The sequence below is a fragment of the Sapajus apella genome, unplaced genomic scaffold, assembly GCF_009761245.1.
Source record: "Sapajus apella isolate SASKATOON/1434 unplaced genomic scaffold, GSC_monkey_1.0 scaffold8, whole genome shotgun sequence".
In the NCBI taxonomy this organism is placed as follows: Eukaryota; Metazoa; Chordata; class Mammalia; order Primates; family Cebidae; genus Sapajus; species Sapajus apella.
The window spans coordinates 1,595,600-1,621,769 of record NW_022436948.1 but is presented as its reverse complement, the minus strand read 5'-3'; the positions used below and the strand labels follow the sequence as shown (position 1 = coordinate 1,621,769).

The 26,170-nt window shown below is 46.9% G+C and overlaps 1 protein-coding gene and 1 long non-coding RNA gene across 4 annotated transcripts in view; one reads left to right on the top strand and one right to left on the bottom strand.

The window, feature by feature from the left end:
* Nucleotides 1-9,418: 9,418 nt before the first annotated feature.
* LOC116550736 lies at nucleotides 9,419-12,028 on the bottom strand. The gene is made up of 3 exons (XR_004268559.1): nucleotides 11,925-12,028; nucleotides 10,178-11,336; nucleotides 9,419-9,979 (listed from the first exon to the last, which is right to left on the bottom strand). It is a non-coding gene; the product is annotated as an uncharacterized LOC116550736 (long non-coding RNA).
* A 140-nt stretch (nucleotides 12,029-12,168) lies between these two features.
* Nucleotides 12,169-26,170, top strand: part of ADARB1 (adenosine deaminase RNA specific B1) — a 148,088-nt gene continuing 134,086 nt past the window's right edge. The window contains exon 1 of one of the 3 annotated variants that reach the window (XM_032276723.1): nucleotides 12,169-12,332. The gene's annotated coding sequence lies outside the window, so the exon portion shown is untranslated. The remainder of the gene's footprint in view (nucleotides 12,333-26,170) is intronic. The other 2 variants (XM_032276725.1, XM_032276722.1) reach the window with 2 other exon arrangements.

Here is a 26,170-nt window from a genome sequence, read left to right as displayed (position 1 = left end):
CCAAAATCATGTGAATCAGTTCCCCTAATAAATCCCCTCTCAACTATCTACGTGTCTCTGTCTGCCTGTCTCTCTCCTCTCTCCTCTCTCTCTCTCTCTCTCTCTCTCTCTCTCTCCATGTATGCACTCATCCTATTGGTTCTGTTTCTCTAGAGAAATGCGACTAACACAGATGTGCAGGACCTTTACCCTGAAAACTGCAAAATACAGCCAGGAGAAATTAAAGACAACCTAAACAAATTGAGAGTCTTATGGTCTAAGTACTTCTGTCCCCCTAAAACTCACATGTTGATATTCTGACCCCCCAAGGTGATGGTTTTAGAGGTGATTTGGTCACGAGGGTGGAGTCCTCATGATGGGATTAGTTTCCTTATAAAACCCATTGCAGACAGCTATCTAGCGCCTTCTGTTATGTGAGGCCATAGCAAGAAGGCACCATCAGTTGTGGAGCCTGAGAAGTCCCAGTACAAGCCATTTGCAAGCTGGAGAGCCAGGGATGCTGGCAGTGTAGCTCAGTCCAAGACCAAAAGCTCCAGAACCAGAGAAGCTGACGGTAAAACACTCAGTCCAAGGCCAAAGGCCTGAGAACACCAAGCGAAGGGTATAAGTCCTGGAGCCAGAGGCTAGGGAGCCTGGCCTTCACCAGACACCTTGATCTTGGATTTTCCAACCTCCAGAACTGCAAGAAATATATATCTGTTGTTTATAAGCCATCCAGTCAATGATACTTTGCTATAGCTGTCTGAATGGACTGAGACATGATCATGTATTGGAAGATTCAGTATTATAAAACTGTCCATCCTTCCCCAAAACAGGAAGACATGCTTAAGGCAATGGAAGGTATGGAGGCTCCAGTGAGCCATGGTTCTGCCAGTGCACTCCAGCCTGGGCAACAGAATGACTGATCAATATTAGTCTAATAAAAATTCCAGCAGGCTTTGTTATAAAAATTGACAAGCTGATCCTAAAAGTTTAATGGAAATGCAAAGAACTTAGAATGGGGCAAACGATCCTACACAGAGTCTGCAGGAACGACACCAGCTTCTTTTTCTTAAGCTATAGGGTTCAAGACAATGTGGTGTCTGTGGGAAGCTAAACAAACAGATCAATGGAACAGAATAAAGAGTCAAGAAATAGACCTATTAAGGCTGGATGCAGTGGCTCACACCTGTAATCCCAACGCTTTGGTAGGCCAAGGTGGGACGATCACATAAGCCCAGGAGTTTGATACCAGCCTGGGGAACATAGGGAGACCCTGTCTCTACAAAAAGTAAACATAAAAAAATTAGCTGGGTGTGGTGGTGTGCATCTGTGGTCCCAGCTACTACAGAGGCTGGGGTGGGAGGATTGCTTGAGCCAGAAGGTGGAGGCTCCAGTGAGCCATGGTTCTGCCAATGCACTCCAGCCTAGGCAACGGAGTGAGACCCTGTCACAAAATACTGAAAGAATTAGTTGTTGTAATGGAGGCTAATTTGCTAGTGGGAGTGAGCTCAGGTGGGCACGTTTCTTCCATAGTAACCCCAGTGGCCACCGCAGACATCTTTCAGTCAGTGGAAGGAGTGTAAGTACCCCTCCCCTTCATCCTACCCTCCTGCCCCTCTTCTTCCTTTCCCTCCCCCTCCTCCTCTTCTGTTTTACAGATACATGAGGGGTGGGGCCTGGGACCTGAGCCCTGGAATCCTCATGGAGAAGCTTCCTTGGAGTCCTTAGCTGCAGAGTGGTGGGCACATCTGATGATGCCCTTATTCAGATCTGCCCACTCGGATATGTGTGAAGTGCTGAAGCTTGAATACATAAAATACAGAAGGGCTTGCAAAGGCTCTGTGTGTGGTGCGCACAGCCAGCTCATGCTCAGGAGATAGGGAAGGGGGTTCACTGAGTGCCCATGCAGACGGAATGCACTTATTTAATGAGCAGCGAAGATATTACCAGACAGTCAAGGAAAAATCTGTGTTTTTCCACTTTGGGAAATAGTCAAAGCTTTCATATTCCACCAAAAATAGAAGTGGAATTCTAGAAAGCAAAAATAGGTGGGCTTATACTTGTATGCCATTCAAGCAAAACCGTGTAGACTATGACTGCTCTCATCTCTCTGGAATGTGTGCTGTGTTCCCAGGAGGTCCTGGAAGGAGCCAGGACAAGAGGGGGCCTGGGACCTGTTCCTGGGCCTGCCCTCCTTCAGCCACCCGGGCCCCTCCTGGTTCTCGCAGGGCCATGTGGGGTGGCAGCCTCCTAGATGTGCCCTCCCTCCTCTCAATCCCCTTAGGCGTGGGTGACCAACATGAGACCCTTCCCCCTGAAAAGAGCCTGGCCGAAGAACTGATAAGTACTCCATCACAGGTCCCCATGGTGGCCAGCATAGGACAGGCAGAGAGACTTTTCCCCTTGAATCTGGAGGTTTCCGGCAAACACCGTGTGCCACATCCCATCGTTGTGGGGTGCTGGAAAGGGGCAAGCCTCAAACCTCAGTGCAGGCCGGAACAGTAGCTCACATTTGTGTGCCTGATGGAGTATTTAATGTTTAGTTTATATTTTCTTTTTACACAATTTGCTTGAGGCATACTTTGTTGACTCATAACTTTACAGATAGGCTCTCTGACAAGGAGACTGAAGCCCAAGGAAGGGACCAATGTCCAGTAAGTGACCTTGTCTCACATCAGCCAGAGCTGATGTGAAACGAGGCCCAGAGCCTTTCATCTGCCAGGGAGGGCCAGGCCACAGCAGCCTCCCATGGCCAGGACATAGTTGGGGGGTGCCCAGACCACAGCCATCAGCAATCCCCCACACCCAGGCCACAGACTTCCCACCCGCCAGGCAACAGCAGCCCCCACCACCACCAAGCCAGGCCACAAAAGTCCCCCCTCCAACGCCTTAGGCCACAACAGGGCCAGTCGGAGCCCTGAGGCCTGGGCTTCTTCACCATTTCCCTTGTTTCTTCCACTGCTTGTTCTTGAAGCAAGGGGGGTGGGCAAGCAGAGAGTGGGATTTGCTAGAAGGATCCTGTGGTATCTCCCTGGCTTGTTCCAAATTGGGCTTTTTCCAGAAATGCAAGGTTGGTATAACATTTTAACTTCAATCAACTTAATTCACCATATTAATATAAGGAAGCAGAAAAATCACACTATCATCTCAATAAATACAGAAGAAAGAATGTGATACAATTTGGCATGCATTCAGGAAAAGAAACTCTTAGCCAAGTGGAGCTAGAAGGGAGTGTCCTTGATCTCATTGGGGGGAATATTTATATTTAAAAATCCTATAAATTAAAAATATTTATATTTAAAAATATCTATATTTAAAAATCCTACCACAGATCTCACACTTACTGGTGAAATATTGAAAGTGTCCCCTCTGAGGTCAGGAATAGAATGAGGAGGCTCACCACTAACACTTATTTTCTGCAGCAGCCGGTGAGGTAAGCCTAGAAGAAAGCCACAAAGGATAAAATGATCGGATAGGAAGAAATGAAAAAGTCATTATTCACAAACAAAATGACACATATGTAGGAAACCCAAAAGAATCTGCAGGTAACTATTGAAATTATTAAGTGAATCTGGAAAGATTGCTGGTACAAGGTCAATACACAAAGATCAATTGCATTCTACATACACCGAAAATCTGTGGTTACAAAATAAAAATAGGAAATATTTTAAATGATCATCTAATGCACTGAATGTCTGGGACTAAATCTAATGGACTATGTGTGTAATATCGACACAGAAGACTAGAAAATAATGAAAGCAACTGAAGAATATTTAAATTAATGTAGGAATAAACTTGAACTGGAGCACTCAATATTGTGAGAATATCTGTTCTCACCAAATTGATCTACAGCTTCAATGCAATTCAAATAAAAATTCCCGCAGAATGTTTTAGGGAAATTGATAAGCCAATTCAAAGATTTAAGTGGAAATGCAAAATACCAAATATAACCAAGAAAATTTTGAAGCATAAAAAACTGGAAGGTGGATCTACGGTGTCTAAAGAAGACTCATGAGAAAGCTTCAGTAATTAGGACAGGAAGTAGCAGTTCTGAACAAAATGGTTTTTCTGATGTTTTTTCTGAACAAAATGGTTCAGAAAAAAACCACAACCCATGCCTATGTGGATGCTTAATTCTTGACAAAGCTACTGCAGCAGAACAGCAGGGAGAAAGGAAATCATGTCAGTAAATGGTTCTAGGTCAACTGGACACCAAACACACACAACACTGATGGACTGACTCTGAACCCCTACCTCACACTGTACAGAAAAACAATTCCTGGTGAATTATTCTCTAAATCTGAAAATTGAAACAATAAACCTTCCAGAAGATAACAGAAGCACACTATCATGACCATGGAGTCATTGAGGTTTTCTAAACAGGACACAAAAAAAACCCTAACCATAGAAAAAGGGTAGCTAAATTGGAACTAATTGAAATTAAGAACTCTTGTATTACAAAAGACTCCACTATGATAATGGAAATGCAAGACACAAGTTGAGAGAGGTTATTTGTAACACATATAGCTTCCAAGAGTTTGTGTCTGGAATATGCAAATAACTTCTACAAGTAAATAATAAAGAAAACTTGTGGCTTCTTCACCAGAAAGGATGTGCATATGGAATATAAGAATATGGAAAGATGCTCAGTCTCACTGATCGTTAGTGAACTACAGATTAAACCCACTGTAAGGAAACACCACGACCCTCTGGAGTGGCCAAAGTATCAACACCAGCTGTCCAGGTGAACAAGAAGCAGCCAGAAAGCTCCTTGCCTGCTGGTAGGAGTATAAAGTGGCTCAACACTTTGGAAAATCAGTGTGACCTCTAGAGTGGGACCTATGTGTCTCCTGCGACCTGGTACACACTCAACAGAAACATACACACGTGTACTAAGAGAGACACATGAGGACGTTCATAGAGGCATTACTCATAATCACAAAGATTAGGAAGCAACAGAAATCTCTATCGATAGTAGAATGAATAAATAGGCTGTGGAATGGTCTTACCCTGGACATGACAATGAAAATGGTGAATTACTGCTGCTTCCACACAGGGTGATGGAGCTCATAAACACAGCATCAAGTGAGAATCACGACACAAAAGAATACATGCTGTGTGATGTCGCTTATGTGAAGCAAAAAAAGGTATAACCGATCTGCAGAGGTGGGAGTTGGGGCAGAGGTTACCTTTAAGGCCCAGAGGCAGCCCTGGCTGGGGAGGGGCACGTAGGAGCTGGTCACATTCGTGTTGAGATGTACACTTATGACATGGATACTTTTGGTGTATGCATTATACCTCAACAAAAATGTTTGAAAATACACGATGATGGTCACTTTTTTTTTTTTTTTTTGAGGCGGAGTCTTGCTCTGTGCCCAGGCTGGAGTGCAATGGCATGATCTTGGCTCACTACAACTTCTGCCTCCTGGATTCAAGCGATTCTCCTGCCTCAGCCTCCTGAGTAGCTGGGACTACAGGCACCTGCCACCACGCCTAGCTAATTTTTGTATTTTTAGTAGAGATGGGGTTTCATCATGTTGGCCAGGCTGGTCTCAAGCTCCTGAACTTGTAATCCACCCACCTCGGCCTCCCAAAGTGCTGGGATTACAGGCGTAAGCCACCACGCCCAGCCGATGATGGCCACTTTTTACACCACTGTTCACAACTGCTGTATCCCTGAGTAACTTGTATAGGTAACAGTTAGTCCGAGTCCCTGAGATTCCAGTTTAAAACTATAAACTGCAAGATCTTGAATATATGGTAATTGAAAGTTCCCTAGAGAGAAGGCTTTAAATAACCACATGAGCCATCTAATTTGTCACTAACCCAACTGTGATTAGACTCAGCCTCCAGCCTCCAGCCCCTCCAGAACAGCTCCTGGGGATCCAGCAGAGAGCCCAGGCTGCCCACGCCCTCCCGCCACCCCTCCTCTCTTGGCTTCAGTTGCTAATAACCTTTTAGCTTCTCAGGAAAGACTGTTAACATAATAATTAAGACATAACTCAGCAAAATAGAAAAAAAAAGGTCTCTTTTTCCTGCCTCTAGTCCATTATTTTAGAGTCATATGTTACCAGGAGTCATCCTGGTTCTGCATCTGTTTTATTTTTAAAATCTAGTGTCATTCAAAAGAAGCTGGTGAAGCTGCTAATTTTGTTTGATTTATATATTTATAGTCATCCCACAAAGAATTTGAGGTGTTTGGTGTGTCTCTATATTCACTTGCTCTTTTAATAATTTTAAAAAATAAGTTTCTGCTTAAGGATCATGTATTTCTTTTTTGATTTATTTTTAGTTCATACTTTTGTTACTGTTGTAAGCAGTGTCATCTTCCAAATTACATGTTGTTTGTTGAGATATATAGAAATCATTTTGGGGCTGTGTGCATGTGTGTCACTTTTACATTCAGTAATCTTGCTGAATTTTAATTAGATCTAAGACTTTGGTTGTAAATTTAAAATTATATGCCTATGTAACCATATTTATTTCTTCCTTCTACTCTTTATACAGGATCGAGCGAAAGAATCAAGACACAAGGGAATACATGCTGTGTGAGGTATAGCTCACTGCAGCCTCCAACTCCTGGTCTCAAGCAGTCCCCTGCCTCTGCCTCCAGAGAAACACTACCATCTTTTCTCTTGCGCCTCGTTGGGTCTTCCCACCTCCCACACTCACTTCTTCTGTGCTCACCTCTGGTATTAGGCTGAGCCTCTTTGGATCTGGTGCCAGGTTCCCTGGTTCCCTTCTTTCCTTTCTCCACCCTCTCTTTAGGTGATGGGTGACGTCTTCCATTTTCAAGGGTTTCAGATGTCCGTCCCCAGCACAGCTCCCCTCTCCGGACATCAGTCTTTTGCACATAGCTATTGTCCTAACACGGCCACTCAGCCATCCTGTAGGCATCACAAACTTAACGCACCCAAAAGGAATGCCGGGTTTCTTCCCCCATCCCCACATCACCCGAGAGCGCCATCATCCACCAATAGTGCAGGCCAGGATCCTGGGTGAGCCCTGATGTTCCCTTTCCGCGCCCCTCCCGTGAATCTATCACTAAGTCCTGTTGAGTCTAATTCCAAAATCCTCTTACCTCTTTCTACTTTCACTCTTGACACCTGATACAAGTGTTCTGCATGGAAGCTGCACGCGTGCCTGAGCTCCAGGCAGACACCGCTGGGTGCCTCAGAGATCCCGTCCCCTCGCCCATGGTGCTGATTTGGCTTTGTGTTTCTGCCCTGCCACCCTTGGTCTGTGTGCTTCGATGGCAGCTGCTCTAACTCCCAGCTCCAGAAGTAGACCCTACTTGGCTAAACCAGGGATTACCTTTCTTTGTAAAGGACCAGATGGCAAAGATTTACAGCTCTGCTGGCCACATAAGCCCACTGCATATCTTCTTCAGAACCCTCAACCAATCCAACACTTTACATGTTTAATGTTCATTCTTAGCTTCGGACTGCACAGCGTCAGGCCAAGGCTCAGCTTGCCCACCTCTGATTTCATCACGCATCACGTTCCCTTTCCCTGGTCTCTACAGACTGCAGGTCTAAGTGGCCCGATCAGGAGGACTCTTCTGACCAGTGGTGGCATAAGCCTCCTTTCTTCTCTGACTTTACGTGCCACGGAAGTGCTCTTTCCTCTGCTGTGGGCGCTCCTGCCATCAATGTCTTCTCATCCTCCAAGGCTCAGCGTAGCTTCCTGCAGCTAGCTCTGATGCTCCTGAGTGGGGCGGCTGCAGCGCCCTTGGCTCCTGCAACCGTTCACATGCCTCTCCATTAGAAAACTGCATTTCTCTGTCACCACCTGAGCCTTTTCATCCTTCGACTCCTTCTTACAGATACAGAACAGGCTCAGAGAGGCCAAACAACTCGGCTGGCGCTGCATGGCACAGCCTGGTCTGCACTGACCCTCACGCCTCTGCTCCTGCCCTGGATGGTGTCCCAGTTATCACACTGCACGGCTCCCTGATGCCATCTCCACACTAGAACATGAATGCCCTGAAGCAAAGACATCTTCCTGGCCACGTGTTCACCCACGCACACCACACTGCCTATGGCACTGCAAGGTCATCAGAATGTCCTCTCTCGCCTGCCCCTGTATGTCTACTCCATTTTTGTCTCTTTAGGCTGGCAAGTGATAGAGACCATCCTAACTGCGCTGGACTTAAACCTTTCAGGCCTAGGCACGAAGAGAGACTTACAATTGTCTCAATGCCAGCTCTAAGCATCCAGGGCCATCCTGGGAGTCAGAATCCCGCCTGATGTCCTGGAGTAGGGGTGGACTGCATGCCTGTCACAGAGCACAGACAGACCACTCCTGCTCCATCACTGTGGGAGATGGGAGTTGTCCCGGGGACGGTGGCACACTGTGAGCTGGGCGGGCCTTACACAAGGTATCCACCACCATGGCAGCTGCTGATTGAATGGTTTGGGACCATCTGGTTTTTGCCACTCCAGTCTCATGTCTTTTTATTTTTAAAATATAGGGCAAAAAAATGTTATGTCTCAAATCATGATATCATGGAATATTGGTCACCTCTTATTAGCAGTTTTATGTTCCTTCTGATGGTTTAGAAACAAGGAAATCAATAATCCACTTTAGGCTATAATCTAAAAAGTACCCATGAGTGTCCTTCCTCAAATAGATTGGGCAGAATTAAATAAAACAAAACAAGATTGTTTAAAGCTACATCTTTGGTTGTACACAGGTACTACAGTCTAATAGGCTTCTTCAATCAGTCCTAGGACACCCGGACCAAGACCGGGCCACTGCCTCAGCACAGCAGGTTGGCAACACACTCTGTAATTCAGGAGACAGAAATCCAAGCACGCGATTGACCTGTGTGGCTGGAAAGGGAAAGAGAGGCTGTGCTGGCCACCCTGGCCAGGGAGGCCAGCACCCCCGTGCGCAGGTCACGTGACCCAGCCCTCTGGTCCCACCCTTCTAGCTACACTCTGCCAGCCTCTGGGCATGACAGGAAGGGAGTTCACAGATCAGTGGCATTTACACGTGTAAGCTTTGAACACTTTTCAACTGAAAGCCCAGTGTGTGAATAGGCTGGGCAGCTGGGCCACTCCCAGGCAGGCAGCCTCCCTCCCTTTCGGGCAGTTCCCGGAAGGCTTGAGACCACAGTTTGAAATCCACTTAATCTCTCTAGTCTGCCTGGGTCTATATCCTAAGCTGGCGGAAATCATTTTGTGCCACTGTATCCTGTAAACTGGCAATGCCAGCATAATTTGTAATTCTTCTTGTGGGGGACAGTCACAGGGTCATGCCATTTAACTCTACTGAAGGGAAAACATGGCCAAACGGGTTTTTGGTGCTGTGTAGACCATGTTTCACAGCGGCTGATGTCTCACATGCTTTTGCAAAGCCTAACTCCGTATCCTGGGGCATACAGAGGGAGCCTGGCTGGATTCCTGCACTCAAGCCCTCGAGCATCAGGTTCATCTTCTGGGACACCAAAGTGATTGTTTATTCCATAATTCCCACAAAGGAGGCAGTAAACAACAGAACAGAGGTGGGGCAGGCACGGAAGTCCAGGAAGTAGATGGTGGCTGCTAATGCTTCTATGGAGACCCAGGGCCCCTCCAGGAGCCCTAGTGTTCGACTTCCACAGTGAACAAAGAACGGATGGCTGAGATATCCTCGAAATTTCTTTGGACCTCCTCAGGAGACTGCAGGGTTCCTTCTCAAAGCGCCTCATCTCACAGGCACCCAAGTGGGCATCCTGGAGCTCCATGCTCCACCATAGCTGGGAATGCCCTGTCCTGGGCCTGGGCGACTGGAAACTGCTTTCCTCCCTGACATCAGCACCAAGGGGAGTGCCATTCTTCCAAGTTAGGGAGAGCGCCATGGCAGGAACCATCTCTGTGGAGAGGATGGCATCTGAGGGCGTGGAACAGGACGGGACCATTAGAGGCTGCTGGCTGGTCCTGCAGAGCCTCTGGAGAGGCCCGTGGGAACAGCAGAGGGTCCCGGCCCTGGCCGCCATCTGCTTTCTGCTGCTCTGGAGGGAGAAAGAGGACAAGTTGAAACTTGCATAAGCAGCCTCCCTTCCGGGGATTATCTTGTGTTCCCCACACCAAGTCGTACCTAAGTGAAGGCCTGTGGAAGACTGCCACAGTGACCGCCCCAATGAGCCATGCTTCCCTCCGCCCATCCTCCGTGCAGTCCCTCACGTCCACTCAGGCCCAGGCCATCTCACCTGCTTCTCCTGGGGAGAGGGATGGAAGCACCACAGGGATTTGCTTTCTCTCGCTGCCAATAGAGACCGATAGAGACCCGCCGGGAGGGAGGCCCGGCCAGTCTGGCTGGTGACACGTGGCCCGGATCTGCCAGGAGGCCACTGCTGATAAGTAGGCCCAGTGGTCACCTCGTGGGGCTGAGAGAAGCAGTCTCAGCTGAACTGGCTCAAGCTGCAGGCCCACAGGGTCATGAGCAGTGAAGAGAGGTTTTTGCTCACTGAGGTTTGGGTGGCCTGTTGCATAGAAATGCATACAAAGTCCTCATGCACGTATCTGTTTATTAAGAATGTGTCCCGAGAAGGTGTCCCAGGAGCCTTGATTTTTACATAGCCGTCCACGGTTGCCCATTTGGGTACTTTGCCTTCAGATGTGGTGAAACGCTCACTTGTTAGCTGGCTGGTCCCAAAGACAGGCTTGTTTTCCACCAGGCAGTGACTGAAGCCAGCAGCCTTCCGTGACCTGTCCTGGGTTCCAGGCTGTCACCTGTAGAGTGCTTACCGCATACCGGGCTCCCATAGTTTATCTGTGTTCATCTTTTAAGTTTTGTGGGTTTTCAGAGCCGGGGTCTCAGCGTTGCCTAGGCTGGAGCACAGTGGCTATTTACAGGCACCCGGCTCACAGACCACAGCTTCAGCTCTGGGACACAAGTGACCCTCCAGTCCCAGCCTCCTGAGTGGCTGAGACCACAGCATGTGCCACCAACCCCTGGCTCGTGATGGTCCCTTACTCCCCACTTTACAAGGGGGGCAACAGGCAGAGGGCAGAGTGGGCCACCTGAGGCCTGGAGGCCCGGACTAGCACACCCTCAACTTGACCCTGGAGCCTGCTGCTCCCCGCATCCAGGTGCAGGACCTACCGCCTGTCCACACCTGGCTCTGCCCACCGTCCCCAGCTGCTCCACTAGGCTCAGGTCGCTGCGGTCAGGAGCTGAGGGAGTTTCCCCATCAAACTTCATCTTCGTGCAGAGAACTGCAGCCTGGAGTTGGTTATTCTGGTCTGTGAAAATGTTGCATTTCTACATATGCTTATCATCATCTGTGTAAACATTTCTTGGTATAACTGTGCAAGTCGGTAAATACAGATAAACAGATAAATCGAGCAGTGAGTCTATTGCATATGCTGTAAAAAAAAAAAAAAAAAAAAAAAAAAAAAAAAAAAAAAACAAAACTTTAAAATGCTTTTACTATCAACCTAAAAAAAAAATCAAGCAAACAAAACCACCAACCCCCAGACGTTGGTAATTGGGAGCTGCTGCTAGTGTCAGTGAGGACTAAACGGGAGACGGAGGGGACCGTCTCCGGGGTCCTGGCCCGCGACCCGGTTCTCCCCGAGTCTACGGTGAGGACGAGGGGCGGGAAGAGGGGCGGCCGCGACCCCCGCCGGCCGCCAGCTCTGACCCAATGCGGGGCGGGCCCCGCGCGTCCCAGACAACTCAGGGAGCTGGGGAAGCAGGGGCGGCGCCAGCTGCGGGGAGGAGCGCGTGGGCCCCGGAGCCGGGAGCCTGGGCAGCACCGAGACGCCACCTCCACAAAACGCAAACGCCAGCAGCCGGGTGCGGGGCGCCTGCGGTCCCAGCTACCAAAGAGGCTGAGGCGGCAGGATCGCGTGAGCTCGGGGGGTCGAGGCTGCAGGGAGCCGAGATCCGGCCACCGCGCTCCAGCCTGGGCGACAGTGAGACCCAGTCCCCAAAACGCAGCAGCCGCGCACCCAGAGGAGGACTCGAAGGCGGGCAGGGTCCCGGCCCCAAGCTCGCCGGCTGCAGGTGGTCCTGAGGAAGACGCCACAGCCCAGGCTAACCGCGACCAGCTGGATCGCGCGCGCGCGCGCACGTCCGGCGTCGCGGCGCCGGCCCCACCCCTCGGCGCGCGCGCGCCCGGCGGGCGGGGGCGGGGAGGGGGCGGAGCCGCCAGCGGCTGGGCTGAGGCGCTGAGGCGGCCCTGGCGGCGGCGCTGCCGAGCGGCCAGGTCGGTGGCCGGGGCTCCGGGCCGCGCGAGGCCGGAGCCGCGCCGCGCCGCAGCGCACAGCCTACGAGGCGGAGAGCCGCCCAGCCCAGGACTGCGGCCGGAGGGCGCGCGTGTGGAGGACCAGGCGCGGCGCGGCGCGGCTGCGGCTGAGGTGAGGGCGGCGCGGGGCCGCGGCGGCTCGGGCGGGCGCGGAGGCTCCGGACCCCGCGGCGGCGGCGTTTATGTAAGCGCCGGGCAGGGGCTGGCGGCTGGGCCCAGGCTGCGGGCCGTCCCGGGAGCGGAGGGCGCCCGCGGGGAGGCGAGGCTGCCCCGGCACCGCCTGGCATTCACCCTCCCGGGGCGCCCATCTGCTCGGGCGTTCGGCCCCGGGAGAAGGCTGCGTCCCGGGCGGCCCCGCGTCCCCTCCCGCGGCACCGAGTCCGCGTGGGATGCAGCGCGCCGCGGGGAGGGCAGGTGCGCCGGGACAAGGCTGCGCCCTGGCGACCCAGGCTGCGTTTTCGGGAGAGGACGCTGTGCCCCGGAGATCCGAGGCTGCGCCCGGGGCCGGGAGGCTGCCCGCGGAATAAGGCTGCGCCCGGGGACCGGAGGCTGCCCCGGAATAAGGCTGCGCCCGGGGCCGGGAGGCTCTGTCCCTTGGGGGACTCTGCGCCGGGGGACAGCAGGCTGCGCCCGAGACGAGGCTGGGGCTGGGCAGGGGAGGCTGCTGCCCTGTGGGGAGGGCACGCTCTGCCCCGGGAGTGGAGACTGCGTTGGGGACGAGGCTGCGCCCTGGACGGTCCTGCGTCTCCTGCCGAGGGCGCAGTGTCCGAGCGGGATGCTCTGCACCGCGGGCGGCCCGGCGGGGAAGTTCCTGCGGGTGCGGGGCGTCTGCAGCGATCGGGAACAATCTGGGGCAGCTGGGGGCCCGAGGTGACTTTTGATGTATTCACACGGGGAGAAGGAAAATTACTGCGCTGTGGATGGGTGCGAGGGAAGGTGTCACATTGGGCTGTGGACGCTGAAACGTGTTGGAGTCCCGACTTACACGCTGGAGAACCTAAGCTAAAATGTGTTCCTGTCCAGATTTCCATGTCGGACATCTGCACTGTGGTGTTTAGTTCACAGTTAATATTTTTAGTCAGCAGGTTTGGGCTGTTACTTCTGATACAGGCATTTTATTTCTCTCTTAGACCAACGATATTGCATTCCATTCTCGAAGTATAACGAAAAGTGGCATGATAGCAAACTTGTTTCTTTACGTTTCGTGGCGTAATTAAGATGATAGAACCGTAGTTTTTTAATTGAGAATACAAATATGTATTTAATCCTCTTTGTTCGCTCTTAAATGTAGCCGTATGTTTTATTGCTTCGAAAGGTGCCACTCAGAGCTGCATTTTCCAAAACACTAGGTTGTTTTAAGAGCAGTTGTTCCTAGAAGGTAGAAAAGCTAATTGTCGTTTGATGATCATCTTTTACTTGGGGTTGAGCCTACTGTATCTTTTTTGCTTGCTGAGGGTTTCCCAGAGGGGAAAGGGAGATGGAAAAAATGATAGAAGTTTGGCTGATACAAGACAGTTCCTTCTTGGGTAAGAGAAGTAACTGTCTCTCGTTGCATGGTGCCTCCAGAGAGCAGAGCCCACTATGCATGGGCAACCGCAACAGGGCCTGGATAAATATTTGATGAGACAGGCTGAGCTGGGTGCTCGATCTTGCCTGTGGTGGAGAGGCGTGAATTCACACAGGATTTGAAAGGAATGCATTGTCTGTGAGTGATGCCCTGTTAGATAGTCTGAGCATTCCTAAGAGTGGGTATATCCCGCTACATCTACATCAAATTGGAAGCTATAGTTGGGAAGGAGAAAAGGAGGCCCTCCTGCCAGGGCAGTGGCTTAGAGAGAATTGGTACAGCTCTGATAAATTGATGACACATGTGTCTTTGGTGTGATGCGCTCGTGCAGTCATTACTGGGAGGCCATGGGGAAGGATTAGCTATGAAGTGATAACATCATCCACAAAAAACATCTTGGCGCAGAGGCTAATTTTACTTCTTCGTAAATTTATGTATTGTAAAGCATTTGAATTCTTTTAGATTTTTGGAATAATAATTTTTTTAACTTCTATTTGTCCAGTGAATGCATAAAACAAACTCAATTCATTTTCATTTGACAAGTGCTCGTCTATGGCCTGTTATGTGGTAGGCCTTCTCTGTTTTAGGCTGTAGGAGTTACAGTACTGAGCAAGATAGGTAGAGTTCAGAAATGCTTCTGACATAAAACAATACATTTTTTTCTGATAGATTTAAAAAAATAAGCATGCACGCAGTACCTACAGAAAGGAAAGCCTCATTCCACTACATCCCCGGCCAGTTAGTTCCCGGCAGGGCTGCACCCAATTATGTATTGTCCCAGCAGGAGTCAAAGTATGTACGCAGTTGTGAATGTTTTCACATATAGCAAACATTGCTACAGTGGATATTCTTACACATGGGTACATGCAAAGCCTACTCGTTATTTATTATCAAAACTTCTTTGCTGTTTTATTTAAGAACTGGGTTTTATTCCCTTGAATGCTGTGATTAACTCTGTGACCAAATGATATAATTTAACTAGGTAGGAGGTAGTTAACTTTGGAGAGTAATAGATGAAGTTACACATTTACCAGCCTATAAAAAAGTTAAGCAAAATTATCAAGCTTAGTTTGAAACCAAAAAGCTCAGAAAGGTTTAATTTTATTGGAAAACTCAATGGTTTTCTGTATCAACTTTCTAAAATAGAAATTTCCAAATCTGTAATTTGGTGTGATGGAAATGGTGGTGTTTAAAAAAAACCCGTATTATTTAATATGTTTATAATATACAAGGTAGGAAAAGCAAAGATGAAAATTAAAAATTGTCCAGTGAAATAATTAAGATTTCTTTCTTATTCCTTGAGCGACTTTTGTTTCCAAGATGACAGGGACAGTGTCTGGGGTGTGGACAGCGACAGCGTAGTAGCCCACAGAAGTCTCCATGGCAGGGTCTTTACTGCATCTTCCATTTGCAGAGTTTTGCTTCATACATACCTTGACAACTGTTGGGCTAGGACCATTAATATCAAATTATCACAGTTTCTTTGTAGTTTGATTAGCACTGCATGATGCACTTCTCCACCTGTATGCCTATAAGATGTTCTAGGAGTATACAAAGAAAAGTGACTTTGGTTTTAGGTTTAATGTCTTTGTGATGGATTTTAAATTAAGATGGAACAGGAAGCGGGGTGAAAGTAACTCCGAGATACCTTGTATTTTTATTGAAAATACAGTGAAATGGAAGCTCTGCTTGCCTCTAGGTTGGTGGTTTGGAACCTGGTTCCATTCATTTGCTCATTGATCCAGCAGGTATTCACCCGTGTATCCTGGACCAGGTACTGTTCTAGGTATTAGAGATTCAGGATGAGCTTGATGAGGAGAGTTCCTGCCCTCAAAGGGTTTATCTTCTTGGGAAGGAGGAGAGCAGTAAACAAGATCTGGTGTCCTGACTGCTATGAAGGGCAAATGAGGCAGGGTAAGTGGGAGAAGGTCAAATAGTTGGTGAGGCTGGAGTGAGCTGGGCTGAGGTCCTGGCAGCAGCAGCCTCTCAGGTACAGGGAACTCTTAGGTAAAAGCTTTGGTTCCTGAGCCTCCTTGTAGCCTGCTGGTCACCTCAGGGAGGCCATTGCTGCCAGAGAGGCTGGGTGAGTGGCAGGCGCTGAGACTAGAAGAGAGCAGCATCTTCCTTCTTTGAGAATGACATGATCTGATTTACCTTTAAAAAGCACCACTCTGGCTGTTGGGCTTGTGATATGCCAGGCCATTTAAAAAGCTTTACATGTATTAATTCATTTATTCTTATGGCAGTCCAAAAAGTAGGCATTATTATCATTATTCCCATGTTACAGGTGGGAGTACCTAGGCACAGAGTGGTTAAGTGATTTACCCAAGGTCACACAGGAAGTGGCAATGGCAGGATGTGCCCTTACCTCTTTACTACAGCTTGCTTTTTTCACCTCCACTACTGCAGGCTGGGTGAGGAGTATCAGCAAGGAGATAGATCAGTTAGACTTTTGTGAAAGCCAGGTGACTATACTGGTACCTCAGACCAGGGTGGAAGTGGTGAGATCAGATTCGGCCTACTGAATTTCAGCATATGTAAGATGTCATCATTTTTAAGTTGCATCATCATTTTTTATACTGCTGACGAAGAGAAAATGTAGCCAACTAGATTATGACACAATGCTTTCTTGTTAGTTAGCATTTATTTATACTCATTGCAAGAGCTTAGACTGAGCATTGACTTTAAAATCATATCATTCATGCACTTTCATAAAAAAGGAAAATACAGGTGAAATAAAGTCATTCTGAAATTTCTTCACGTCTAGAATCTGATTCTTCCAACTCAGCTTTTGACTTGGTGTTGGTGCCAAGTATGAGATAGGGAAGTCTGGAAGAGCCAGTGTTAGGATTTGGACATGTAGAGCTTGTGACTCTGGAAGGCAGCCTGGCTCAGCAGCTACACTTGAGGGCCAGATCTGGAGGGCGAGGGTTGGGTCATTATGCAGCTGCTTCCTAGATGATCTTGAGCAGGCAGTCTAATCTTTCTGTGCTTCAGTTTTCTCATCTATAAATTAGGAAGAATAAAAGCAACTTGTCAGGATTGTTGAGTTGCTAATGTAAAGTGCCTAAAATAGTACCTGACTAACAGTATTTAACGGGGCTTACTTTGCTTATTATTTTTATGATTAGTCATCTGAGTAGAGAAAGGTGAATGTGGATGGAAATCCAAGGTCAGGTTCAAAAAGAGGTTGGGGCCAAGTATATCAATTTGGGAGTCATTTGCATATTGCTGATACTTGAGGCATATGGTGTGGATACAGAAGAGCAGAAGATGAGGAATGCTGGGAGCTTTTGGCAAGGGGCCACATTGGCAGGGAGGGTCTAGCAACACCATTGAAAAGGGCTCTGTTAAAGAAAGAAGAAACCAGTGAAAGTCTAGTGGTCTGGAATCCAAGACACCAAGGGGTTCTTTTCTTCTTATTTTTTGTGGGCTGGAGAGTCTCCTATTGGCTTTGATGAGAGGCGGCTGTCAGTGACCTTGATGGGTTTCTGGAGTGGTGGGGAGAGGAAACAAGTAGACAGAGAAGAGATGGGAACATCCGTGTAGATGATTCTTTAGAGGAGTTCTGTTACAAGGGAACAGAGTCATGGGATGGTGGCTGCAGGGGACATGAGCTCAGGAAGTTTTTATTTGCATTTTTAAATGCGAGCGATGATAGCATGTTTATGAGCTAATAGGAATGATCCTGTGGAGGGAAACAAAAATATGCCAGGAAAGAGGATAATATTGGAGCCAAGTCCTTGAGAAGGTGAGAGGGGAGGCAGGAAGAGCAGGGACGCTCCTCCAGGAGGGAGGCAGGACTTCTGTACACAGGAGCCTGGACTCACTCTAAAGTATTCCTAAAGACATGCTTCCCTTTTGAAAGGAGGATAGAAAATAAATCATGGTTTTGGTCTCAGTCCTGAAAAGTTGGGAATTTCACCCTAAGACTTAGGATCCAGCTTCTTCTTCTTCTTTTTCTTTTTTTTTTTTTTGAGATGGAATTTCACTCTTGTTGCTCAGGCTGGAGTGCCGTGGTGCGATCTCAGCTCACCGCAACTTCCGCCTCCCAGGTTCAAGCAGTTCTCCTGCCTCAGCCTCCCAAGTAGCTGGGACTACAGGCGTGCGCCACCACACCCAGCTAATTTTGTATTTTTAGTAGAGACGGGGTTTCTCTATGTTGGTCAGGCTGGTCTTGAACTCCTGACCTCAGGTGATCTGCCTGCCTCAGCCTCCCAAAGTGCTGAGATTACAGGTATGAGCTACCACGCCCAGCCTAGGATCCAGCCTCTTACCAGTTTGTGGTGCTGAACATGTCTTGGGGCATACTTACAGAAAGATGCCTGTGGAGATGGAATTTTTTAATTTATCTAAAAAATTCACTTTTCTCTAAAAGTATTGTTACCTGGAGGTTGGTACCTTTCTTCACCAAATTCAGTACTCAAAGGACGAGAAGACTTGGTGTTTGATTTGTTCTAGCTGGGAATTTCAGTTTTGCATTTAAGAGGACTCCCTCACCAACCCTACCCCCAGAGGAAAGCAGGTATTGTTGCTTTGGGCCTGTCGCATGTATATGCTGATGTTCCACTGGGTCAGCAGCATTTAGTTAAACAAAGTTGCCTGTTAAATTGGTAAAATATCTTATCTGAATGAGTTTTGATTTGTTTTTGTGGTTATTTGATTTTTTCAGGTTTGGAGTGTCAGAACACCCATCTTCTCAGTAGTTCAGCCAAGGTGATGAAATGTGAAGAAGCCTCCCCCAGCTTCCTGGCATTCTCACCGTCATCTGTGCAGTAGAGAGTAGTTCCTATTGCTGTGGAAACATTTTCCCTTCACTCTTTTCTCTCAGGGGCAGGCTTACCTGAGTGCCTGCTCTGTGTGAGTCATCATGGAAGGACACAGTGGAGAAGGACAGGGAGGAGGTCTGTGCCTCTTTGAGCTGACATTCTGGTGGGGAGACTAAACAGATCACAGAGGCAGACACTGTGCCTCAAAACTATACACAGACCTGACTTATGATGGTTCCAGTCACAATTTTTGCTGTGACCGTGGTACCTGTTACAGTCATTCTGTTTTTCACTACTGGTATAGCATTCAATAAATTGCCTGAGATATTAAGTACTTTATTATAAAATAGGCTTTGTATTGGATGATTGTGTCCAACTGTAGACTAATGTAAGTGTTCTGAGCACCTTTTAGGTAGGCTAGGCTAAGCTTTGATGTTTGGTAGGGTAGGTGTATTGAATGCCTTTTCAGCTTAGGATGTTTTCAGCTTGTGATGGGTTCATGGGATCAGAACCCCACCGTCGGTCAAGGAGCACCTGTGTTGTCTTTATTGTCATGACCTGGGAGACACAGCTGAGGTAGATGGCATCAGAAGGTGGCTTCTGGTGGAGGTGTGATGTTCTGGGAAGGCCTCTATGAGTGGAGTGTGGTACACTGAGGCCCAAAGGGAGAGAATGAGCTCATGTCAGGAGCGGGGACAACAGCTTTCCCGGTAGAAGGAATAGCCTGCCAGAGGGTCTGTGTATCAGAGTGGCCAGGAGAGGACCAGAACCGTTGTCTACTCAGGGTTTGGGAGGTGAGGCTGCAGAGACACTTGGGCCTGGTGCTGCAGACTCTCAGAGTGCTTTCAGCCAGGAGTGAAGGAGTGTGGGAGGGAGAATGGAGACCTGGGTTGGCACTTTTGCCATAATTTAGCAGGACAGAGGCGGCAGAGTTGTAGAAAAGAGAGCAGATGTGAATTCTTGGTGCTGGGTGATAGATCGGGTCTTGGAGACAAGGGAAGTGGAGGGACCAAGAAAGGCTCTTGAAACTCTTTGGAGGAGGAGGATGTTGATGTAATGATGCCAGGTTCCAGAGGATCTCAGGTAAGGAGTCTTCAATTATAGACCTCATTTTGTATTGGGGTCTGTTTGATTCTGCAAAGCAGTTGTTGCCTACAGTGTGACTTGCAGAATATTTGTTTGTATAGATATTCCTCAACTTAGGATGAAGTTTGTAACTTGAATATATTGTCAGTTGAAAACACATTTAATATTCCTAACCTTCAGAATTCAAAGTACAGTTTCTATTAAATGTGTATCACTTTCACACCATCATAAGGCCAAAAAATCTTAAAGTCATACTGTTCTAAGCCAGGTTCTATGTGTACTTTCCCACTGTCTACAAAATGTGTAATGCATTGTTTGTAAAACACAGACAGACGTGCATTTAACCTTTTATTAGGTCGAACTGTTACTTCTTCGGAGTCCTTGTAATTAGGTCAGTTATTCCTCACAACAGTCTTGTAGGAGGTCTCTTTACTGCTATTTATCAGATCAGGAAACTGATGCTAAGAGGCTCAGTGACTTCCTAGGAAAGCTGGATAATATTTAGCTAACATTTATTAAGCTCTTACCATGTGTCAAACATGGTAAAATGGGTTTAATCTAGTTTAATCCTCATGATGTTGCTGTTAAGGGTCACGATCATCATTTCTTTTCACTGATAACACTGGCCTGACCCACCTGAGCAGCCTCTTGACAGATCTTTCACTCTTGGTCTCCTTTGGTCAGTTTTTGACTAGCAGTCAGATCTGAGCCTGTACATGTAAGACTGATCACGTCATTCTCCTGCTCAGAGCCGCCCTGCAGCCTTCTTTCCTGCTGTCCCTTCCTGCCACCCAGAGCCCTGGCTCTAGCTGTCTTGGGGCCTATAGCTAGCCCTCACTTCAGTCTTCACACACCATTGTGTGCTACATGCTCTGCTCACTGTGCTGTTTATTTCTGCCATCTGTACCCACCATTCCCTTCCTCCCCACACAGCCTGCTTGGCAGGAATGGAAGCCTCAGGAAGGCAGGGCTATTTTTTTTTAAAATATATATATATATTTGTATAGCCACATTGCCATGTATGTACCTATGCAACAATCTTGCATGTTCTTCACATGTACCCCAAAACCCCAAAGCAGGGCTATTGCTCTGAATCTATCCTGAGAGCTCAGAGCAATGGCTGGCAGATAGATACTTGTAAGCCTTTGCTGAAGGAGAAAATAACTTTAACTTACTTCTTCTGTATGTAGTAAGTAGTAGAACCTGCATGAAGTTTATCTACTTCTAAAAACGTATGCTTTTTCTGCTTCCCTACACTGCCCTCCCCATCCTATTGTATTTGGTGAATCAGTCATATATTTATGCCCCATATGTCTGTGTTATCTCCAGATTTCCACACTTTGCTGTGTAGAATAGAAACATTTACAAAACATTCAAAATTGTTATAAAACCATAAAGTGTGACATTGTAAATTATCTGCTGAAAACAGGAAGGCCACATCCTGAAAAAGTAGCTCTGTCCTGCCAGCATCATTTTAACCCCATTTGGACAAGATACAGTTGAAACGCATTCTCTAAAGTAATAGTAATAACTGCATCTTGACAGAAACAAGAATATTTTGAATAATTCTGGGAGGATTCAGAAAAAAGCAGCCAAATAAAATAAAAAAGTATATTGATTCAACTGTGGAGGCTTAAAGGAATTACATGTCTTTTTTTTTTTTCCCGACAGTGTCTTGCTGTGTTGCTCAGGCTAGAATACAGTGATACAATCATAGCTCACTGTAGCCACAACCTCCCGGGCTCCAGTGATCCTCCCACCTCAGTCTCAGTCTCAGTCTCCTGAGTAGCTGGGGCCACAGGTGGCTGCCACCAGGCCCAGCTAATTTTTGTATTTTTTGGAGAGACGGGGTTTCACCATGTTGCCCTGGCTGGTCTCGAGCTCCTGGACTCAAGGGATCCAACCACCTTGGCCTCCCAAAATACTGGGATTACAGGCGGAGTCATCGCACCTGGCCAAGAAAGCATCTCTTATAAGCTGTTTTTGGTCAAGGAGTAAACAGGAAGGTGTCCCAGAATTTGGGAGATGAGGAATGTAATCCAGCCCTGCTTCTGAACAGAATGGGGCATCCTCTTCATGGCTCTGCTGTGGGCCCCTCGGATGTGGAATGAGGGCAGTTGAATTGCTTTTTGCTGAGGTTCTCTCCATTTCTAGATGACTATCTTAAGTCAGAGTCAAACAATCATTCATTCAGTTGTCTAACAAATACTCATCATAGAACCTGTGTGTAGTCCTGTCTAATGATAGGTGGTGCCACGCCACTTCCTGGCATGGCTGCCGAGGCTCATGGGAGGCTGGCACTTAGCACAGATTCCTGTTCCTTCTCTTGACTCAGTAACTCTGTGGAAAGAGGTGAGATGTAAAAAGAGAGGGCATGGGCCTTAGGGGTTAAGTGGGCTTAGGAGGCTGGATCTAGAGGGGTGGAATGATGGATTCTGAGTCTATGAGAAAACCTGAAACTCCAAGAGATCAGAATTGATCCCTTTCTCTGTTTTTTTGGTCTTAGGGGGACTAAACTATGTTAGTTGTCTTGAATTAAATTGAACAAGGATTGTTTTTCACTTCTGTAAGTCTAGAGTTTATCATAAGCAACGAAAGGTAATTCAGTAGTAGTTAATATTTCATTAACCTTTACTTCTAAAATTATAAAGTTAGAAGTGGAGGTCCTTAACATATGTATCAGTCAGGCTAGAGAGTAAGTTGAAAAGTTGCATTGTGTTCCTGTATGTTTACTTATGGCAGTGCACATAAACCCAGTTTTGTTTCTTTCTCTTTGGTTAGTAACAAGTCAGGCACAAGGTGTCCACCCCACCCAGTGTTAAGTCACTTAGACTGAGTTGATTTCATTGAAAAAAGGAATCTTTTCAAGGATGTAAAGTGGCTTCTCATGGTCTTCATGAGGCTCTGGAGTCAGACACATTAACCTGGTTATCCTGTGGGACCATGTGCAGTAAGCCTGGACTGCTGGATGCCACTGGTGGGCCCTCTGCCAGCCACTACATCCCTAAGCCCTCTCTTGTTTCATTGTTTTCCCTTTTCAGGAATAGATTTGACTATGCACCTGCTTCCTCAAATTTCTGTCATTTGTGGTGAGGTTTTGTGTGGGTGCATCTGATTGGCGGAGCCTCTTAAGTGCACCCTGGCTGTGAGAATAGGAAATAGAATTCTGGCTTTTGTCTTAGGGATGTCCCCAGGTAGAGAATGGGAATTCAGAAGATGCTGGGGAGCTACATATGTGACCTGTGGCCACTACATGAAGAATGGTGGAAAACACCTAGTGTTAATCTACGCCTTTCACTTGGTTTAGACCTAAGCATAAATAGTGTGAAGTCAGTCTAAATAGAGGTTACAGTTTCCAGAGACTTCAGTACCCCGGCTGCAGTTAAACAGCACTGATTTGACTCTTGATGTCCACTCTATGCTAGATATGAATGAAAGTAGTCACATCAAATGCATATTTATTAGTCTTGGTCATTTTGAATTTGAGTCCTTTACATAGTAGGTGCCGACTCAAAATAACAGTGTGCCAACTCAAAATAACAGTTAAATAGAATTACGATTCTTGAGTTCAACTTATTTATCATCTTTACATTCAGTTTTACAGTTTGTTTCCTGTTACAATGTAATGTTCTTTTTTGGAATATTTGAAACGAATATATTTTCTTGATACATGGAAACTTTACTTTTATTAAATTAACCTTTTAAAGAGCCTCATGTAATACTTTTTTATTTTTATTTTTGAGATGGAGTTTCACTCTTATTGCCCAGGCTATAGTGCAGTGGCACCATCTCGGCACACTGCAACCTCTGCCTTCTGGATTCAAGTGATTCTCCTGCCCCAGCCTTCCAAATAGCTGAAATTACAGGCATGCACCACCACACCCAACTAATTTTATATTTTTAGTAGAGACGGGGTTTCACTGTGTTGGTCAGGCTGGTCTTGAACTCCTGACCTCAGGTGATCCACCCGCCTTGGCCTCCCAAAGTGTTGGGATTACAGGCATGATCCACCATGCCTGGCCTATAAATTTTTGTTTTAATTAACAGTCCTAAGAAAGTAGTTAAGTAAGCAGTACGCAGTGAATAATTATTTGTAACAGATAGAAGCTGAAAAATCTTTCAGCCTTAACTCTCCAAAATGAATTTAAAAAGATACGGAATTCATTGGCATGAATCATAGACTTTCAGAGCTTCAACAATTTGGGGTCACAGAATTCAGCTTAGATTTTAACCGTCATGGAAACCCTGTGAGGGGCAAAATCACTTGCATAATGTTTCAGCTGGTTTTCGGTCACTTGCGTAATGTTTCACCTGGGTTTTGAAAGTGACCAGAGGAAAACTGTCTAAGCCTGCTAACCTGCTGCCTTTCTGCATAAATGCTGTGGAGTTACCCAGGAGCAGAGCAGTGGTCACAGGTAGTGGTCACAGGTTACGTAGGTAGCTCCCCAGCGTCTTTTGACTCCCCTTTCTCTACCTGGGGACATCCCTAAGACAAAAGCCAGAATTCTATTTCCTATTCTCACAGGCAGGGTGCACTTAAAAGCGACATCTTCTGACTTCGACTCTGGGATTTTTCCCTCTGCATTTTTTGGTGTCACATAGCAGATGTTTTCACCCACATGCAGGTGAATGAGTGACATATTTGATCTCATTTCATAGTGAAGCTTTCTATTCTTTAATTTTATCCCTCTAATGAAACTGTGAGGAATTGATTGTATTTACACAGAAAAGGCTGGTGTCACGTAAACCTACAGGATGTCATTGAGCATGTGCCTCTCACGCAGAACTGACACAGAGCCTCCTGTGCAGCTCACCTTGCATTTCCATGCATGAATCAGCCATAGGCACGTGTTATGTGTGGCACAGGCAAGAAGTGCCTGATAGATTTTAGTTCTGTTTATCACTGGAAGCCCTTGCTGTAGGAAAAGGAAGGTTTTTTTCCCTTCCTTGACAATGATTTTGAGCTATGCTATAGACTGGAAAAGGCACGCTTTGATTTGCCAGACACTGCTTGCTGTGTGTGAAGCTGGGTTGGGGTGGTACTATTGGACAGGAGAGCTGCCCTGTGCGACTCTTCACACTGCATCAAAGAATTTATCTCAGTGTTTTCCTGGCCTTATTGATTGTTGAAGGAAACAATGCAAATTGTAAGTTATGATCAAATAATGATTTGAGTGTTAGCCTTTTTAGAGTGCTCTGGAAAAACATGGGCAGCAAATAAACAGTAGGAAAGGAAAGGCATTCTCAGGTGGTTTTGTTTTGTTTTAAACAGTTACCATGAAATGCATCCTCTGTAAGTGGCCACTTCAGTGATTTTCTGAATGTCTGAGTTGTGCAGACATCACCCCAGTCTGGTTCTTGAATACTCCCGTCACCCCAGATGTTCCCTGTGATGTCTGCAGTTGATTCGCACTCCCAGCCCAGCCGTAGGCAATGACTCAGGCAGCCTGCATGCTGTTTCCCCATGTGCCTTGCAGACATTTCATGGGAATCAAGTCATGTTCTGTGTAGTTGTTTGCATCAGGCTTCCACTTAACATGTTTTTCAGGTTCATCCGTGTTGTAGAACATATCAGTAGTTTGTTCCTTTTAGTTGTATGGGCATAGCATGTTTGTTTATTCCTCATCAGTGATGGACTTTGGGTTGTTTCTACATTCTATTATGAATCACGTGACTTTGAACATTAGCAAGCATATATGTGTGTGGATACATATTTTCATTTCTCCTAGGTAGATTCCTAGGAATTCATAGGAGCTTGGAAATGGAGTTTAGACAGAAGCCTTTGTTGGATATTGATAATGCTAGCAAGGGCCATTTATTTGGTTTCAGACAGCTTGCTCTTAAAATCTGTCTCTGTGATATGCATTGGGCTTCTTGAATTGTATGAACCTATTTCTTCTAGGATGAAATATGGTTATGATGTCGAGCAGAAGCTGTTAGTCTTAAGATGACTGTGTTGGTGCACACTATTAGGTCCTCAGTAGACGAGTTCTTCCCTGGTGTTGGGTGTTTTCCCCCCACTTATCAGAAGAGGAAGTCAATGAAATACCGTTGGGCATATTAAAACCACATTCAACCTACAACACCACATACACACTTACCCTTTTACCCAGCAGTTCTGCTTCTAGGAATCTTCCCAGAAGATAGACCTCTAACAATATGAAAATACATTTGGATTTGGAATAGCCTAAATATCTATATGCAGGAGAGGGTTGAGTAAACTCTGGTATAGCCACACAACCACAGCCACTGTTGAGGTTGACCTCTGTGAATTGGTTTGAGGTGGTTTCCAGGATACGTGGATGTGAACAAGGCAAGTGCCAAAGAATGTTAAATGCTGCCCTTGATGTGAGAAGAAAGGGATGTAGGAAAACATGCTCCCTGCACACTTGTGCAGAGGAGATACAGGAGGGCTGAACGAGAAACAGAAGAGATGGAAACTGCAGAGAGTGAGGGGGATGGGGAAGTGGAGTGAGTGCTGGGTTTTAGGTGGGGTGCAGAGGGTGAGGGGTACGGGGAAGTGGAGTG